Consider the following 6,000-nt stretch of genomic DNA (forward strand, 5'->3'; position numbering starts at 1 on the left):
GTCATTTTTGGATGAATGTGATTGTTTTTCCTTGGTTTGTGTTCCTCTTTGGTTGTCTAGTTTTTGTGGGTTTCTGGTGACTGGTTTGACCCCTTATATAGTAAGGAGTGTCCATCCAAGTTGGGAGATGGCCTTCTGGTGGTTACCTTGGTTTTCAATTCAGCAAGGGTTTTCTGTTCTTCTGACTGGTGTGGCCTGTACCCAAACAGTAGAAGTCCACTGGAGTTGGATTCAGGGTCTGACCTTGGGACTAATGTTGAGGTAAGAGGAGCAAGTAGTAGAATGGGACCTTTGGGAACAGAACCTAAGGAACCAGACAGTTTATCTGGCAGGAGGATAACCCACTTGTTCTTCTGACTCGTGTGGCCAACACCTGGGCAGTGAAAGGCAGAAGCAAAATTTTTAAGATGCAGAACATCAACACTGTTTCCAAAAGGAAAAAAATCAATAAAAAATTTAAACATATTTGCTGCCTTATTCTTTTCTTCATATTCCCAAAGCCATGTATTTAAGTGTTCTCACTGAATTGTGCTTGGTTTTAGTTTTCTGAAATAATTTGTTTCTTCACTCATTCTTCTGAATTGTGTCTTTTAATGATAACCATATCTATGTTTTCTTCCTACGTGAAATGTAAGATGAAAACAACCTATCTTTTCATCTTTATCCCCACATAAATTCTCTTATGGAAATCATTGCATATCAATGTTCTTTGCTTTCCAGTTTTGCAGTTTTACTGCATGTACCCTAGCTTTTATGGATAATCCTGTGTATTTATCATTGTAAGAGTTTCAAATATTTTGTGATTATAAATTGTAGCATCATGGATAATCATTGTGTGTACATGTTCACCTTCTTGAATGCATGCTTTCAGGAGAAATTCTCAAAATGAGTGATGGATTAATGAACAAATATTTATGCCATATTTTTCTAGATATTAATAATTTTTCTATAGAACTTACATTTTAACTTTTATGATCAATATATAGTAAGAGACTCTCCAAATCCTGCCAATAAATCTCATCAAGTTTCCAATTTTTACAAATTTCATAGGTGAGTTTAATTTGACTTCATTTTATTTACATTTGAGATAAAGTTTTGCAACTTATCTTTTCCTATCTTTAACATACATTTGTTCATGCTTTATAGGGTTTTTACTCAATGTCCGAATCTGAATTTCTAAACCAAACTTCAAAATTCAGGTCTTCAAACCTGAGCACCTCATCTGCCCTGAAATCTGCCTCTTGCCACAAAAGGTGGTAAATTGATTATCTTTACACTGAGGCCAAAAGTTATGGCATCATTTTTGGATTTTGCATTGCTTTATTTCCCACAATAAATTCCTCAGGAATTCCTGGTGGTTCAGATCAAAATCATTCTTGATTTGTGCTTCCCTGGATGTTCTCTGCTGTGCTGTGTGGGTGACTGCTGTTGCCATTCCATCACTGAGTTATTGACTGGTCTCCCCCATTCCTTCCTTCAGTACTAAAGAGGACAGAGTTATCTTCTTCAAATTCACAGGGTATATTTTCATTTCTCTAAAAGTTTTTTTTTTCTTTCAGAGGAAATGCTTTATTAGTTACAAGAACCTCCAAATGCATAGAGTCCACCATTCATCAACTCTATGCCAACATCTTCTACAAGCTTACTATTTCATTAATTCATATTTATTGAGCCAATATCCTTGCAAGTAAACAAAAAAACTATATATTTTCCTGCATGGGAACTTTGCGTCAGCAGTTCTTTATGCTTGAAACATTCTTCATTTAGGTAACTCTACTATCTTCTCAACAAAGTACATCCTGAACACCTTATTAACATGTTTACCTACTCAACCTTTGACAATGTAATCCCACTCATGTTAGTTGTTGTATGTTTGTAGATTTCTTTCTTCTTTTATTTTTATCCTTCCCAACCAATGAAGCAGTTAACTTCACAGAACTTGAATATTTTGTTGCTAGTGCATTCCAATAGCTATGAGGAGCATGTGACACACAGTAGGTGCTCAGAAAGTCTATAATATTTAAATGCAGATGGAATAGATCCTGCTCCATTCCAGTTCTTAATATTTAGACAGATGCCTCATCTACATTTCATTTCACTGTCAATTAAGAACAAATGCCTACAGTCATGTGTCAGATTAAGCCATGGTTTCTAATAATTTCTTCTCAAAACTTTATTTTTCATAAACTGACTTCATAACTGAAAAGTGTAGACTATTAAAGGCACTTACAATCTTGATCACTTGAGAATATATTCCAACTTTTAAAAAAAACTAATATCATATCAAATGTCAAATTTTGCCTGCCAAGTTTATGGAAGTTGCAATTTGCAAAGTCCCCATCTCAGTATATGCCCTGAACATCTGCCATTATTTGAAACCAATATGAAATCTTAAATAACCTGAAATTGAAATCAAATATGAGTATTCACACTCCTCCAATTTTTTCTTATAATAGTCTCATTACTACATTATTGTTATCCCTATTTCTTTTTCTTCCTTAAATTTGTTAAAAATAGCATAAAACTGTAATAACAACATATTTTAGCCATCATTTGGTCTTCTTAATTAAAAGAAAACTAGTATTAAAAGGAAATACTTAGAATGTACAGCTTGCAGTCCTCAACAGAAATAATAAAGAAGACAGAAAAATGACTGTATCTTTAACCAGTGTTCACTACGTGTTCTAATGAGGACAACATTTCATAAGACCTGGTTCCCACATTAAATTACTTTCTCTTATCTGATAAAGTATAATTTTAAATATCATCAGTATTTTATAGAATGCAATAACATATGTTATTTTTTAACTTTTTCTATTAGCTTTCATCTATTAACTCAGTAGATAAAATAGATTCATCTATTTACTTTCTATGTAGGGATTTTGCTTGCATGTATGTCTGTACACATGATGCCCCCAAAAGTCAGAAGAGGGTGTTACATTCTCTGAAACTGGAGTTACAGATAGTTGTGAGCCACTTTATGAGTACTGAGAATATAATCCTAGGTCCTCTGCAAGAACAAGTACTTTTAACTGCTAAGCCATTTCTTATCACCAAGATTTCATATAGATTTTAACCCCCCCAAATATTAAGTTTTCAGTTTCTTTATAACAAACCTACAAAGAACTTGATAAATTTTTACTGAGAGTGTTATCATGACACTTGTGACAAATTATTCTCCAAATAATTAGAAAAACAGTCAGCAATATGTTACTACAAGGTGGAGCATTTAGGTTTCAAATAATAAAACATCTAGTTCCTGTTTATAGGGTTGGATAATTATATACCTTAATAATTTCTTCAGCTTTCCCTCAATATTGATGATCTGCCACCTTAAATCTGCAGACATATTCTTTTATAGTGTCACTCTGCATAATCTAGAGGTGTTTGACAACTTCAAGGCAATTCATGCAGATGTCAATATGGTCAAGAAATAAAAGTGACTATCCTTGCTTCTCATTCCATTTATAAGAAGAGAAAAAGCACATTGAGCTTTGCAGTTGAGCCCTTAGTATATCTCAGTGGCAAATTCCTTCTCACATCTATGACAACTGTCAATCATTCAAAAAGGCGATCTGCCTATACACACAAGACTCATGATTCTAAGGCCCTTGACAACTATGAGCCTTTAGCAAAACAAATGAAAACAGGGATGTGAAATATATCCAAGACTTGTAACCAATATCATTTGTGAAACTAGTACATTGTCTATCATAGATTTGGTACATGCATGTCTAGCAAACTTTGAAATTTTCCCTCATTTTTTCTTTTTCTTTCTTTCTTTTATTATTATCTCTTTTGCTATTTTTCATTTGTTAACTTGGTAGCAGTGTGATCAGACTAACTTCAGCAATAAACTGAAATACATCATTGGATTTGTAAACATTTTATTTTACTGTTATGAATTCATTTTTGAACCTGTGCCGTTTGTTCCAATTAGACTCATCTTCTCTGTTCCATGAAAAGGTTTGTACAGAATTATTGCTCTTCATTCATTAAAAGCTTAGTACAGTGGTTCTCAGTCTCCGAGTCACAACCCCTTTAAGGGTCACAGGAAATATTCTCAGGAGTCGAATCAGACTATTGAAAAATACAGATATTTACATTATGATTTATAACAGTAGCAAAGTTACAATTATGAAGCAGCAATGAAAGTAATGTTCTGCTCACAGGAGAGTTGGTGTATGTTACGTGGGAGACACCACAACATAAGGAGTTGCATTAAAGTGCCATAGCATTAAGGGTGTCGACAATCACTGGCTTAGTAGAACTTCCCAGTGATACCATGGAGGTTTGTAAATCCCTTGGAGAGACAGTTTGCAACTGCAGTTCTGATCATAGAGCAGACACTGGACTATTCCTGTTTCTACTTTATTTTGAAAGTGTAATGGTAACTCTAAGCTGGGAGAAACTGGTCTATGCAATTTCATTGTCCTGTTTCCTCTTTCATCCTTAAAATTGCTTAAAATTGTATAACTCCTTTCTTGATTGTACAAACAATTTCAGTCTTACTCTCTTGTGTTTTGTTTTGGGTTAGCATAAAGTTTTTTATTTATATTAATATTTTCATAGAATGAGATTTTGTTTTATAATCTTTAATACATTTATCTTTTTTGTCTTCATATTTTTTACCTTCTGTCTGTTTTTAGTTCTTAATAGAGAAAAATAGAAGATGGGCATAAGATCTTTTATGTTTTGAAGATAAACATTTATTGTCATATATTTCTCTGCTTTAGCTTCATCTCAATAATTTTAATTTGTTGAAGTTTTTATTTTCATTTAGCTCAGAGTAGTTTCCTGAAATCTTCCTTTCTGATCCATGACTAATTTAGAGATTCTGATTTTCCAATGATTTGAATTTTTGAGGTGATTATTTTGTTATTGATTTTCCAGGCTTGATTTTATAAATGTCAAAGAGTATACATCAAGTAACTTTACTTTTTTAAATGTCACTTTTATTATTTATGCCAGGAATATGTTCATATGTTCTTTCTTAATACGTTCCCTCTCTCTCTCCCTCCCTCTGTCCCTCCCTCTCTCATGTTAAAGTAGGCTACAAACATTAACTACTATTTACCAATTAGCAGCTTTGATGAGTTCTATATATTCTTTACTATTTACTAATTTTTGGTTTTTATCAGTTCTATATACTCTGCTTATTTTCTACCTAAATATAATATAATTAATAAACAGATTTGTGGTCTCAAAGTATAATTGGGAGTTTATTTTTAGGGCATTTATTTTTTCTATTTTATTTGCATACTTGATGAATTCTTGTTAGATATATATGCATGTAAGATTACAGTACATTTGGTGGGTAAGTCCTATTATTATTATATAATTCATTATATCTGGTCTTATGAGCAAATATTATAGGTGATGCCTACTTCCATATTTTATTTATGTACTTACTCATTTTCAATTTATGTATTTGTTTGTTTGCATATGCTGTGGCAATGCCCATGGACATTCCTGGTCAACTGGAGGAGGTCAATACTTTCCTTCCATGATATGGGTTCTGATAAAGAACTCAAGTCAGTAGACCTGGTAACAAGGTGCCTTTTCCTACTGACCCCTTCTGTACTTTTAAAATTTTAGTTTACAGCAAATTATCTTCCACTATTTCCTTTTATCCTATCTATAAAGATTTATGGAAGCCGTTTTTCTTGTCTTAACTCTTCTTATCCCTTGCTGACATTGTCCATCTCATCATTTGAGGCAAGTCAATGAAGTTGCTATGTCATTTAGATTCAGTGGAGCTGTCATATCATTTGACTTACTCTAATATTTCTTTCTTGCCTTATAGTGGTTTGTTTGGTAATTGCATCATTTCACAATTACCTGGCTATGAAAGTCAGGGCCTTTTGCATGATAGCTAAGGATGCCACCACAGAACTGTACATTCTAGCAAACTTCTCTCTGAATTTGTCTAACGTCTTTAATCTTTGGGTGATATTCATAATGTTTTTGTTGTGATTGCTGCTTTTGAGATTATAATAC

The sequence above is a fragment of the Myodes glareolus genome, chromosome 9 (assembly GCF_982192425.1).
Source record: "Myodes glareolus chromosome 9, mMyoGla1.1, whole genome shotgun sequence".
Classification (NCBI taxonomy): Eukaryota; Metazoa; Chordata; class Mammalia; order Rodentia; family Cricetidae; genus Myodes; species Myodes glareolus.